The following is a 14,562-nucleotide window of genomic DNA, read 5'->3' as shown; positions in this document are numbered from 1 at the left end:
TTGTCCGTGGGTTTTTTAGAACCAATGCAGTTAGCAAGAAGGGTACAGGTGGTTATGGAAGTGCACAAGTACGATCAGTTTTATAAAAATGTTGAATATTTAGTATTACAAGTGTTGCTTAGACATGTCCCTGGTGCTTATAGGGAGAGGACTGTGAGCCAGATTATTGGCAGACTTCTTATTGGGTGGTTATTAATACTGCATGACTGATTTGTTCATTACCTCAAATCCCCAAGCGACTTGTTTCCCATTGCGTCTCCGCTTTACTCTTCTCCCCATGGAAACTTGCTTCCTGAGGCTGGAGCCTGCAGCTGGGAACAGATGCTCGGAGCCCTTGTGGCAGCCCCAAGGGATCTGTCTGGAAGCTTGGAGCTGGTGTGTCAGGAAAGCAAGCCCTTTGTCGAGCTCATCCTGGCACCCAGGGAGGCAGGAAGGGATCTGCCAAAACAGAGAAAAACAATGACTCACTCACTTCTCCAGTAACACAGCCGACAGAGTGTGTGCACCCAGCTTATCTCATCGGGGCTTCATGTCAACCCCAGGAGGCAGACAGGGCGTATGGCACCTTGACAAAACAGAAGCTGAGCAAGGCAGAGTGCCTCTCCCAGAGCCATTTGGCTGGAGAATGTTGAGGCTGTCACAGAAACTCAGAGCACTTGAAACCAGGTCTCTGTGCTTTCTGTGGCACTACCCTGCATCTTTAGAGAAGCACTGAACATGGACTGTTGGTGCATCTCTAGTGAACAGAAATTGCCCAGACTCTGAGCATTCCCGTCCAGTCTCAGCTCCATACAGCCATTTCTTTTTAAAACACTGGCAGGGCCCATGCATCCTGAGTTCCAACCTTAAAGATCTGTCTCCAAGCAACTCTCCGTCACCTCTACCTCTCAATGAGGTTCAGCTGCCCTTCCACCATGCACCACCATGACCTTTACCTCCATTGGAGCATGAACAATTTGTTTGTTTACTTATTACTTGTTTGTTTACTAGGTAACAGTTAATAAGCTGTAAGCTGCTCTGGATATGAGTCATATTCATTTATTTCTCCATGGCACTCAAAGCAATGCCTAGAACACAGTCGATGGGCAATACATTTGGAATAGTATGAAATTAAATCAAATGGTCGGGGGGAACTCTAACTGCCCTGGAACGAATCCTCTGTCCTGCCTTGGAATTAGTTCCCCTCTCTCCGCTTGACATTTTGTTTCTCCCATTCTCCACTCAGAAACGGTCTGTAGCTCCCAATCACCTTGAAAAGGCTCAATGCAGGATCCTTCCTTGGGATGTTTGCATCTTAATCAATGGATGTTGCCAATATAGAGTTCTCAGCACTGACAACCCTGTCTGGTGGTGGTTTGGGGGATGTGCTGCAGACGGAAGGCTAATGTTCCCTTGATGTACCATCATGAGGCAGAGTGGCCAGGTGAAGCGGGCTGTGTCTGAGGCTGTGGATTACTTAACTGTGGGAGCACATGGAGTGCATCTGTCAGAACATGATGTGCATGTGGATGCCTGTGTGTGTGTGTGTACGTGTGTGTGTGTGTGTGTGTGTACACTTGTGCATCCTGGAGATCCTAGAATGAGAAGAAAAAAGAGAAAAGATGATGAACCACATGTGCTCTATTTCATATCTAGAGGCAAAACCATCGGAAGAAGAGCCCCAGAGGAAAGAAAGCTAATATACTGTGGTCACAATAAGTCACCTTCTCCTCGTCTCTCCTGACTCTATCTTTTCTCTCTTCTGCTACAACTGGGAAGACCCTAGCCAGTCCCCATAGCTGTCTGGAATTAGAAAAATGACCACATCCAGTCACCATGAGGCCACAGTAAGTCCAATAAACTTCTCCAGTGAAGAGGGAAGTATGGGCCCGGGGTAGGCTGGAGGAGAGAGACTGAACAAATAACCAAGGCAGAGAGCTTGATGCACCAAGAACTCACTCCCCACAACACCATCCAAGTTTAATGCCCACAAATGTGCGCTCAGGTCACTTAGTCTCCCTTCTGTCTGGGCGCACACTCTCCTAGTCATAAGCACATTCATTCACTCCTGGTTCAACAGTCATTTCCTCTGTAGGCACCGTGAGAGGTGCCACATAGGCCAACATGTGCAGAAACCCCTAGGACTTCATCTGCTCCTTGTTCCTGATGCTGGCCTCGGTTTTGCTTAGGATATAAGTTCCTGAGAGCAGGATCTAACTTCTAAGCATGTTTCTCTCTCTCTTCTCTTTTTCTTTTTTGGAGTACTGTTGTCTGAATGCAGGGCCTTGTGCATGCTAGGCAAGTGCTCTACCACTGAGCGATACCCCCAGCCCCATCTCTCTCTCTCTTTAAATACCTCAAGCAACACTTTACCCATAGATCCTACATACACACTTCTTTCTTTTCCTTTTGTAGTTTTATTTATTTGGAGGTACTGGGAATTGAACTCAAGGCTGCATGCATGTTAGGCAAGCACTCTACCACTGAGCTACATCCTTAGTCCTATACACAGTTGTTGAATTAATTAGTTAATTATTAATAAAGTACAGGATACAATCCCCATTTCCAAGGAGATTAGAGTCTATTAAAGAAGAAAATACTTAAATAAGTGACTTCCAAGGTCCTTTCCAATTTTATGATTCTGTTCCTATGAAATATTTATAATAATACAATGCAGAATGAAACATGTTCCATTTAAGAATATATATTATCACAGGAGAGAAAAAAATGCAGCTTCAGGTTGAGCCAATTATTGAATATATGTACTCTCCCAGTCATTTCTGAATTATTGCCTCATTTCATCACTTCTCATTCAGACTGTGGAGCAGCTTAATGATAATAGTAGATACTGTTCATTGAGTGCTTGCTCTATGCCAGGCAATATGTCTGTATGCACTCTTTGTATAAATATCTCACTTAATCCTCATAATGAGCTGGGCATGGTGGTGCACACTTGTAATCCTAGTGACTCAGGAGATGAGACAGGGGGATCACTAGTTCAAGGCCAGCCTCGGCAACTTGGTGAGGCCTTAAGCAACTTAGTGAGACCCTGTCTCAAAATAAAACATTTAAAAAAATGGATTGGGGATGTGGCTCAGTGGCTAAGTGCCCCTGGGTTCAATTCCTAGGTAAAAAATAAAAAGAATAAAAATAAAAATCCCCCCAACAAGCCTGCTGACTATATTATTATTTTCCTATAATAGGGATGAGGAAACTGAGACTAAGGGAGAGTCATTAATTTGTCCAAGAGAGATGGCATCAGTTACTGGCCACATTGGGTCTTAAACCCCATCTATTTAACATCAATAGCTAGGTCATTTGCCTGGAATGTTCCGCTTCTGATTCTTGACCCAGCACTTGAGAGCTCTGTGAGTTGAGAACCACTCAATCCCCGAGAGTTTTAATCCCTGATTTGTGAAACAAAAAAAGTAATCACTACCTTGAAAGATTGTTGAAGGGAATAAATGAGATAATCTAAGTATATTCCTGTCATATGGTAGATATCAATGTGTGCTGGTGCCCTTCTTTTAAAGAAATAAGGTAACTTTAAAAAAATAGATCAGCAAATGTGCACTTGTCCTTTAAACCGGCCCTGTTGGGTCACCCTGGCCTGCCCCTGGCCAGATTCTGTAGCTTTTCCAGTCACTTTCAGATATTAGAAGTTTTACTTACAGGTATTAAAAAGGCCAGGTGGATCTAAATCAATACTTTCATTTCACATCCAATTTAAGCTTTTCTCTTTTTTTTTCAACTCGGAGCCTACCTATGCTCGGTAACCTGCTGTGGGGTGAGGGTGGTTGCTAATTTCTTTAAGTTCCTTTTTCTATCCTATCCTGGCTACTGGCCTCCTGCAGGGCTGGAGCGGGAGGAGAAATGAGAGGGAAGGGCACGTCTAGCTCCACTGGTGCTGGACGGCAGCAGGGGATGTGTATGTCCTTTGGGTCCCCAAATACTGGCTCTTTCCCTACAACGTGCTTCTGCGGTTCTTTCAAGGTTTCCCTCCCATTCTCCAACACTGTGGTCTCTATATGACCTCTGATGACTTTCCCTAAGCTCCTTCTCCAAGGTCGCCTCCCAACCCCTCTGCTGAGGACACCTCATTCCTTCAAGGCACGTAGGTCCCCCTCCAGTTCTCCTGGGACACCCACTTGTCCCAGGGAAAGCCCCACCAGACTGAAGACACTCAGGCAGCTCTGCCAGCTCTGGCTTTACAACTTTACCAGGTGAGGTTCAGATGCCACTCTCCAGCCCCTGTGCCTCTCTAGCTCCAGGATGCAGGTCAGGTCCTCCGGGAACTCCATTCCTGTGGAGCAGAGTTCCTTCTCCTCTTTGCAGACAATCTGCATCTTCTAAAGTGTTTGTAAGACTGAGCAGAGGGGCAGTGATCAGGACTTTCTTACTGAGCCAACAATTCGCAGTGAGTCCTCTTGGAACTCCCTTAGAGTTGGGACTGAGGTGGGTGACAGAATGAGGTTGGATTTCCTTGTTTCTTAGTAAACCTCACAGATGAGATGTTTCCATGCACTCTCTTTAGATAGTGTGGGCACTTAGCCATCATTTTCTTCAGCCCAAATTCCAAGACAATGAAAACATTTCAATTTAACACAGTTATAATTCTTGTCCACCCCTAAACACACACACACACACACACACACACACACACACACACGAACACAAAACTTTTAATTAGAATAACAATGCACATAGTTTCAAAAGTCAAATGGTATTACAAGATTAATAACAGAAAAGAGCACGTGGCTCTCCTTTCCATCCTGACTCTATCTATGCCTTATTTCCCAAAACTATTGCTTCCTATGTTTCCTGCTGTTTATTTTGGCCATTTTTTTCCTTATTTATAAATGATATATATGTGTAAATATTGCTGTATTTCAAAGTTCAGATATTATCTGTTGTCTTCCTAATGCAGGAGATAATTGGGGGCTTTTCTAACCCTCCCCTCCCTCATCTCTCCTCTACCACAAATGTTTCCATTTTCCTCACATTCTTAATAGTTACTTACTTTTATTTTTTATTCAATAGTGTGTCTGTTATTGTTGCTTTGTAAATGTTAACAATAAGCTACATAGTGGAGTGATTCTATTTCTGTTCTTGACTTTTTGTTGTCCTTGGGATTAGTCTTTGTTCATTTTGATTGTTTGCTTAATATGTAATTTATAAATAATTCATCTTCAGATTCCTCAACAAAGCTATCAAACTTCTCTTAAAGTTGCACAAATGAGATAATCCATCTGTTCTAGTAAGTCATTCCTAGTCCAAGGACACCCAAGAGCCCTTAAGCTGTTTATGTTCCTTGGACTGTTTGCTCTCTAGAGTCCAAAACACAGCTTTGACTTTTGTGGTCGCTTTCATTATCAACATGAGAAATCATGTCTTCAACTTTGTTAGCTGTTTCCTGGATTAGATATCTTTTTCATATATATATTTGTGTATATATAGCATATATATATATTTGTGTATATATATAAAGGTTAATTTGAATTATCAACTTGATTGGTTTAAGAGATGCAGATGATTAAGAAGCTTCCAGTTGTGTAAATAAGGGTATGTCTAGGAATGATTGGCATGTGGGATAGCCAGCTTAAGTGAAGACCCTCCCTAGGTGGGGCAGCACTGTCCAATAAGGTGATGGCTTGAGTGGAATAAAAGTTGGAAGAACAAGGAAGCCGAAGTAGATGCAAGGTCGATTTGTCTGAGAATATTGGACTCTTGCTTCTTCACTCTTCCAAAATGGACTCTGCCAGTGATTCTCCAGGGAGTTTCAAGAAGCCCTTGGTCTCAGACTAGGGTAGAACCATTGATCCCTCTTGTCCACCTCTTGGACTGTGCAGCTACTAGTTCTTCCAGCTCTCCAGCCTGCAGATGGCCATTGTGGACTCTCCCGGTTCTGGTTTTGTAGGCCAACCTGATAAATCTCCTTTTCATAATTATACTTCCGGTTGATTCTGTTCCTCTAGAGAACCCTGACTAATATAATATATGTATGTATACATATGTATATTTAAATGTATACATTTTTTTCCCACTTTGTTGGAGCTTCCTATGAAAAGTTCATGGTAGATCAATTTTGTTAGGTCTTGTTATAAATGTCAGAGTAAGAGAAAGTTTGGCTGGGTATTGAATTCTAGATTTGAAATAACTGTTTTTTTCATTCAGAATTTTAAATGTATTAGTTATTGTCTCCTAGTTCTAATATTTCTGTTGATAAGTCTAATGTCATTTTTATATCTGATTTTTAATGTCTTTGTATTCTCTAAGGTTCTTCTCGTTACCCTTGCTATGAAACTTTACAATCATATATCTTGATATGGTTCTTTTAAAATTCTCTGCAGTAGGTATATTGTGTTCTTTCATTTTTTTCTTTGGACTTTCTGTTAGTTGGGCATTGAAATTGTAGATTGGTCTGTATTTGGGGGAAAAATCCCTTTTCATTCCTTTGTCTTCTTGTTTTACTATCTGAAAAATTTCTTCATTTTTTTTTCCTTCAAGTCTGTTAAAACTTATAGTTCTATTATATTTTTAATTAGTAAAAATTCTTTTTTTGTGCTCATCCAATTTTTCATATCACTCTGCTTTTGTTCCATGATGCAATGATTTCTCTTTTGGGAAATCAGTTAAAAATGTTTTTTCTTCTGTTTTCTACATTGTCTCTGTAGAAATTTTTGTTATGGTTTTGATGTGGTGTCCTCTGAAAGCTCACGTGTGCGACAATGCAAGAAGGTTCGGAGGAGAAACGACTGGATGGCAGCCTTAACCTAATCAGCGAATTAATCCACTGACAGGGATTAACTGAGTGGTAACTGAAGTGGTGGGATGTGGCTGAAAGAGGTGGGAATTGGGGTATAGCTTTGGGGTGTGTATTTGTGTTTGTGGAATCTCTTTCCTGATCTTCCTGATCATCATGTGAGCTGCTTTCCTCCCCCAAGTTCTTCCTTCATGATGTTCTGCCTCCCCTCCAGCCCCGAGGAATGGAGCTGGCCTTGGATGCACTAAGACCTCTGAAACCATGAGCCCTCCAATAAACTTTTCCATCTCTACAATTGTTCTGGTTGGGACTTTTAGTCACAGCTGCAAAAAAGGTGACTAAAATAATTTGCTTATTTGGGCTCTCTCTTCTAGTACTCAGTCTCTCAGTTAATCTCCATATTTTCAAATGATTAATCCTGTTCTTGGTTGTGCCTGGTATCTTCAAATTCAGAGTCTTAAATTTTTCCAATAAGTTAACTTCACTCATAAATGGTGGAGGTGTAATTAATTGCAAGGCATCTCAGACTGGGAGTGGATCTAGGTGCTGGACTGAGGTAGATTTTTACGTATTCTTGTCTACTCTATCCCTCACACCCACCTTCAGGGGTCTCTAGAGGCCACTATTCTTGAATGTGTGTGTGTGTGTTTGTGTGTATGTGATTTTATGGTGTCTCAGTCTGATTTCTTCAGAAAATATTACCTATGTGCTGTATGATATTAGGCAAAATGCTCTTGGGGTCACAGGAATAAGGAAAAGTGGGAATAAGGTAGAGATGGAGAGCGTTAACACAAAAATGGCTACCACTTGGTTCAAAAGCCACTGATTACTCAATCTTGCAGTATTGACTTTAAATTGTGAATGACTGTACTTTGGTACAGTCTCTGTAAGTATAGGAAATAGTAGTAACTTACATACTAGGCCCTTGGTCAAAGGTTCACCCCCATTAAGTTAAGTTTTCTGCAGTTTCATGTTGTTTATGTTGAGCACTGAGCAAGTTCCATAGCATTACCAGCAGTGTAGACAGATGAGGTGCTATTGGCTTGTACCTGAGTGAGTTTTCTTGGGTCCTGTGCACAGCTGGCCATGGCAGTACTGATGGTGAAGAACAAGTGGTGAAAGGCATGACTCAGAGGATCTGAAGAGATACATGAGAGGCATTTGATGCAGGTGGGAATCAGCCTCTCATTAGCTTCCTTAATATGGGGATTTAGGTTTCTCTTCTCACTATATCAACTCTGTTCTTTGCTTTCCAGGTTATAAAATTATATGGATTTTTTTTTTTTTTTTTTTTTTTTTTTTTTTTTTTTGCTATCGTCTCTCCTTCTATGTTTCTTTTTCTTGTCTAGGTGGATTTATATTTTTCAGTCATTTTAGAAGTCTGAAATTTTGAGAGGAAATAGTCATAAACTTGTGCAATTATTCTGTCATGAATCAATGCCCATAGCAACCTATGTGGAAATGTGTAATGGCTTTTCCAAGCACCTCAGTCTCTTATGCCCACCCTTCCATTAATTCTATTTCTAAAAATTCCTTGACTTCTCTGGTCCCTGATATGAAAGGAGTCCCTTTTGTCTGTGTGTGGTGGGATCCATCATTGAGTTTCCATGGTCACCTGCTGCAATAGGGCAGGCTCTCTTTTATAGGTGGGGTACAGGATTCTAGAAGGCATTCTGAGGTAGTGGAATCTTATCTAGGCCTCGGAGTGTGCACAGGACTCCATAGGGGAAATGGGATTTGGAGGCAGGTAGGACTTTCCAGGCTTGAAGAAGTACTAGTCGTAAAGATGGAGAAATGGAAACAACACACTATGTTCCAGACTGACAAGCGACTCTGATGACTGATGTTCGGGGCACCACGGGATAAGAAGTTGAAATCTTGCTTGTGCAGGGTTTAGATTCCTGGTGAAGGAGTTGGGACTTTTGTTCTGTACATAATGGGAGTGTTTGAGCAGTGAGTGGCCTGATTCGACTGATGCTTTGGGATGATTTACCTGTGGGTCATGGGCTGGCATCTTAGAAGAAGAAGCTCTGGAGGCTATGAGAAATGAGGAATATAGAAAAAAAAATTGGAAGAGAAATTGGAAAACAATTTGGAGAATTCTAAAAAGAGGCTTTGCCAAGTAGTGGTAAACCCTGAGAATCACCTCACATGTGTTCTCTTCATATGGCCACCTTCCTCTCATCCTTCAAGAACCACGTCAAGCAAGAATCATGTCTTCTGGGAAGCCTTACTGTTAACCCCTCCCTGGACTGGGCGAGGGTCCCCGCCTGTGCACTGTCATGGAGCTTGGGCTAGGATCTACCTTAAGGCTCCTTATATTATACCCTAATCTTGGAACTTATCTGAAAGTTCCTTGTGCAGACATGACCACAGTCTCACTATTATGATTTGGACATGGAGTGTTTCCAAAAGGCTTATGTGTTGAAGAATGGTCCCCAATTCAGCAGTGTTCAGAGGTGGGGTTTTAGGAAGTGATTGGATCATGAAGATTCTGATCTCAGCAGTTGATCAATCTGTTGGTGGATTCATAGCTGCATGGACTATTGGGAAATGGTGGGAAATTGTAGGAGGTGGAGCCTAGTAAAAGGGAATGGGTCAATGAGGGCCAAAACTTGAGAACTATGTCTTGTCCTGAGTCCCTTCCTCTCTCTCCCAACCACCATGAACTGTGCAGATTTTCTCCACCACACTGTCCCTGCCATAATTTCCTCCTTGCCTCAGTCTCAAACAATGGAGCTGGATGACCTTGGATTGAAACCTCTGAAACCATGAGCCAAAATAAATCTTTTCTCCTTTCTGTTGTTTTTCTCAGGTAATTTGTCACAGTGACAAAAAAAAGCTGACTAACACACTCATCCATGATAAATGCTTAATAAATATTTGTTGAATGAATGGCTAAGTCTAGGGATGGTCCATGAAAGTATGTTGCTGATTTCCTCTGACAATGATTAGCATCCTGTGAGCAGCTGCAGAGGAGGCAGTCAGTGGAGCTAGGCCAAGATCAGGAGCTGGCATGGTGGTTCTGAGCAGACCAAATGGATCAAGGGTCTAGCGAGGTAACAAGTGTCTAGGATGTAAAATGTGGCAACATCTAAATAGACCCATGGCACTCAGACGGTATCAGGAGGAGCCCCTCTCAGACACAGACACTAGTTGTACTTACCTATCAGTAGTGTGCATTGATCACAAGGGGGTATATTCATGTTCCTTGGGTCATGAGGCTTGTGAGGACCCTCGGAGTATAGAGGGACAGTATTGCTATATCCACTTCATAGGTGACACTATTGGGGCTCAGGTCACACAAGGATACTAACTAAATATCAGAGTCAGAACTCCAACCCATACATGCAGCTTCTTGTTCAACACACACACATGCACTCCAGGCATGTGTGCTCACGTTCAGATCACAGGCAGGCACAGACAAGCTTCCCCCACAGAAGCGCGCACAGAAACATAAACCCCCACACCAAAGGCTTTCGCAATTTATTTTCTGTGGTTCTTCCAAAAACCCATGTCTCTCAGGCTGTCAGACTGCATAAGCTGCTAGGGAAGGAAGGGAAAAAAAATATCAAAGAATCTCCTTGACAGCTCCCATTAAGTGAAAGATGAGGTGAAACAGAACGAAATAAAATTGGGAATGAGATGACAGGGTTTTTCTATCTGACGGAAACCGTTTGAAAGCCATTGGCCTGATTGTTGCCCATTCATCACCCGCTGCAGCGGGTGCAGACCCTCTCTGAGCTCCCTTCCTCACACTCACCGGGGAGATGATCTTTTTGGAAAGGAGATGCCCCTGCCAAAGTCAGCTCAGAAAAGCAGTGTGTGTCGGGGATCAACCGGAGGGCTCCCCGGGGACCTGAGCTTCCTATCTCCTCACACTGTGTCTGGTCCTAGGACGTCTCCTCTTTCCAGTTCTTATTTCCTGCACAGTTTCCACATTCTCAGAGCAGCCCTGCGTGCCCCGCCTTATTCTTCCATTCCCAGCAAGCCCCTCCATTGGAGAACCTTCAGTACTTGACAGTGCTCATCCCTTGAATCTTCTTGCACTTCCAAATCATCCCATAGTCCAGGCTCAATTTTCCTGTTATTAACTCAGGTGTCCGTTGTGAACCCAGAATCTAATACCTAGTTCAAGGGACACTAGCACAGGTGTCCCATGTCACTGTCCCTATTTTCCACCTTCCTTGAGCCCAGTCCTGTCTTAGGGGACCTTTGTGGGTTTCCTGGTCACCTCAGTCTCTTTCTCTCTCCCAAACTAGTCTCCTTCCTTTCCCATCATACTCCACCCATGGGTGAGTGAGAAACTTAGAAAAGTTTGCAAGATTTAGGTATGAGGAGATGGAAGACCCCTGAGAATTAACACATGTTCAAGCAAATCAGCTTGTGCCGCACAGAGGTGTTTTTTTTTTTTTTTTTTTTTGGTTCTCTTTTGAAGTTTCATTTCAATCTGAGTCTATGGAGAGATTCTCTGCCTTATCCACCCCTGACCACTAGAGTAGGCACAGGAGACTTTTTTTTTAACTACCTAATTAGGACTAGATATTGAAATAAGCTTCCTGAGATTCAGTTTCCCTCTCTAATCCAGGCTTCTCATATCAATTCAAATCATCCTTCCCAGATGCCATTTTTATTCCACTAATTATTAAGGAAAATAATCCATGCTCATCCTCATGCTCTCTCCTTCAGACCCTTCTCCATGTATCATAAAGCATCCACTCTCCTCTCTCCCCAGTGTAACTCTTCTCCTGCCCGTGACATTGGGAGGATTATCCACTAATCTCATCTCTTGTGCACTTGCACTGAGACTTTGGGCAAGTCTCCAAGCCTCTGGATTCTCATCTAAGTCAGGTGGGCAATAATTCTTGTCTTTGTGGGTTGTGGTGTTTAACTCAGAGAATGCTTGTGAAGTGCCATACACATGGTGCCCACTACCAGGTCTATCTTCTCACCCCCTGGGGCTTTGTTCTTCTGTGCCAGCCCCGATCAAGTCAGTCAACTGCCAGCCTCCAACACATGGCTTGCTCCCTTTTGGCTTCACGAGGAACCCTCTTAAAGTAGTTCAGGAGAAAATAATGCTTATAAGAAGGATACACAAGTGTCTCCCTGGTCATGGAGTGTAAGACATTGGGGAGCTGGAAGCCCAGCCTCGGAGACCCCTGTCTCCATCTGTCTGACCTGTGTGGTGAGTTGCCTCCTCTCTCTACGTCTGCTGTGCCACCCTCATTGCTACCTGCAGACCACCCTTTTAAGCACGGTGTGTATGCCACTCCTTCAGTGCTGGTGCCTAAAACCAACTAACATTAATCCTTGGGTCTCAGCTTCAAACCTGTGGTGGAATCCGATTGACACTAGGTTCCTGGTCTCCCTCTGGTCTCTGTCACCTCTCCTTCCGTCCTTTGAAGATTCATCCACCATCATCACTCTCTTCTGTCCTGGTTATGTCCTATCTCCCTGGGTGAATTCATCCATTCCCCTGGCTTCAGGGACCACACAGATGATTCCCAAATTTACAAACCATTCCAGCCCTATTTATGGAGCTCAAGATCCATAAATCCAGTGGCCTCTTTGGTTTCTCCAGTTCTGGTCTCACAGACACTTCCAACTTCATATGAGCAAAACTGAGCTCAGGTTCTTTCCGTTGGCCTCCACCCCTGCTCCCACCCTAGCTGGTCCTCCCTGAGCCACGCCTCACTGTCCTCCAGGAGTGAGCTCTCTGTCATTGCCCTTGACACCTCCCTCCTTTGTTCCCTGCGTCTATTTCATCGTCAAATTCATACATTTTTAGAATTTCCTAAATATCTCTTGAATTAGTCCTTGCCTATCTTCCCTAATACCTTCCTAGTTAAAGCAACCATCATCTCCTGACTAGTTTATCCTAGCTTCTTAACTAGTCTCCTCAGAGCTCTTTTGACCTTTTATTCAATATTCTGGCTGTTCTCTATATTGGGCCAGAAGAAGTTTTAAAAAAGAAACTGCAAACTTAATCAAGCCACTCCATTGCCTAAAATCCCTAAATAGATTCCCCCCCTTGAATATACAATAGAATCCTAAATCCTTGACATTCTGCCTTTTCTGGCTGCCCTTCCACCCAACTCCACCTTTTGGTCTCTCTTTGCTCTTCCTATTTCTGTCACAATAGCTTTAGCCAAGGTCATTCCAGAAAGAAAAATCAGCAGGTAAAAACCTCAGGGCTGGAGATCATGAAGGTGTGCTGCAAACCTCGAGTGCTGGTGACTTGGAGTGGCTTTCCTCCCTCCTCACCTCTCGTTGGCCTTGTTCTCAATTTCTGAAAAATAGCAAGCTCCCTGCAAAATTGTGCCTCTAGAAAACTAGAAGACTACACCCTCCCAACCCCACCATTTTCAAATCCCACTCATCCTTCTGCTCTCAGGTGAATACCACTTCTTCAGGGGAAGAATTTCTGGAATCCCCAACTTTCTTAGGTCAACTACCTCAAGCACTCTCAGCATCCTGCCCCATAACTGTCTTCCAGAGCACTCAATTATCACAGTTGAATTTTATCATTTTATTACAATTCAATTAATGTCATTCTCTGAATGTCGAATGTAGTTAGATGGAAAGTGATCATATCCATTATTTCTTCTTTGCTATATACTCATTGCAAAGTGGTCTGTATAACTCAGAGTTCAATAAAAATTAGTTACATGCATGAATGACCCAGCTTGGGTTGGATCCCTGCCTGGCCTTATCACCTGAAATCATGGAGATTGGAGACTAAAGGAAGGTATATTAAGTCTACCAATTCACCGGAGGCAACAGTTACTAACGAGGGTTGCATATTGCCCTATAAATAGAATTCCATGCATATTGCTGGCTGGGGTTGGGTGTTCTTATGTTTGAGTCCGAGTATCTCTCTACAGATTCAAGATGCATAGAATAGTCAATATGAGAATAAGGAGAACATGATAAATATACTAGAAGAATCTGTTGTTCTTTATCTCCATCAGTACAGGGAGGGTCTGTTCACTTATTCAACAAATATTTATTGAGCACCTATTCTAGACAGGCATGCAGTGGGAATCTATAACAAGCAAGATCCATACAGTGTTCTTTGGTGACATCCTGCTCTCACATCAATCCTGGGTCCATCAAGATTTCCTGATTTGTCAACCTAACAGTTAAGAATATCTTCTTGTGGGTATAAACTCATTTTCTTCTTGATTTTGAGGATGACCTACCTCTATCCAATAACACTTTGCAATAAATGCAGTCCTGCTGTACCTTCAGCCCCTGTCTTCTGAGCAGCAGAGAAAAAGAGAAGTTGCACCAGCTCGAATCTCAGCCTGAAAACCCTTCATAAGCCATTGTTCAGGAATTCCCTAGAAGTCTAGATGGTGGACACTTCCCACTAGGGCCACAAATTGTGAATGTTCTTAGGGGGCAGGCAGGAAGGAATGATGATGAAGTCAGGAAGGAAAGGAGGGAAGGAGACAAGGAAGCATCTTTATTCCTGGTCCAGACCTGGCTCTAATTGGGATTCCTATAATAAGCCTTGCCGTGGAGTGAAGGTGCTCAGAACTCGTGGTTTTCTCTTCTACAGTGATATCTCATTTGTCTTCTCTGTCTGCGGTGAACATCTGTTGAACCAAATTGATAACAATAGGGGAGCTGTTGTTGACATGGTGCAGGGTGTATCATCTATCCAGATGCTCAGGAGCTTAGTCCCGGGGGTATTTCCTGGATGATGGGGAAGAAAGAGCCAAGTGGGCAGGCTGGGTGACGGGCTGGATGGAATTCTTGGTTACTCGGCCCATTAGCTCTTGCCGCTCCCCTCTGTGCCTGTCACTTTCCATTTG

Source organism: Marmota flaviventris, chromosome 10 (genome assembly GCF_047511675.1).
Source record: "Marmota flaviventris isolate mMarFla1 chromosome 10, mMarFla1.hap1, whole genome shotgun sequence".
NCBI lineage: Eukaryota > Metazoa > Chordata > Mammalia > Rodentia > Sciuridae > Marmota > Marmota flaviventris.
This window is presented reverse-complemented; position numbering follows the sequence as displayed.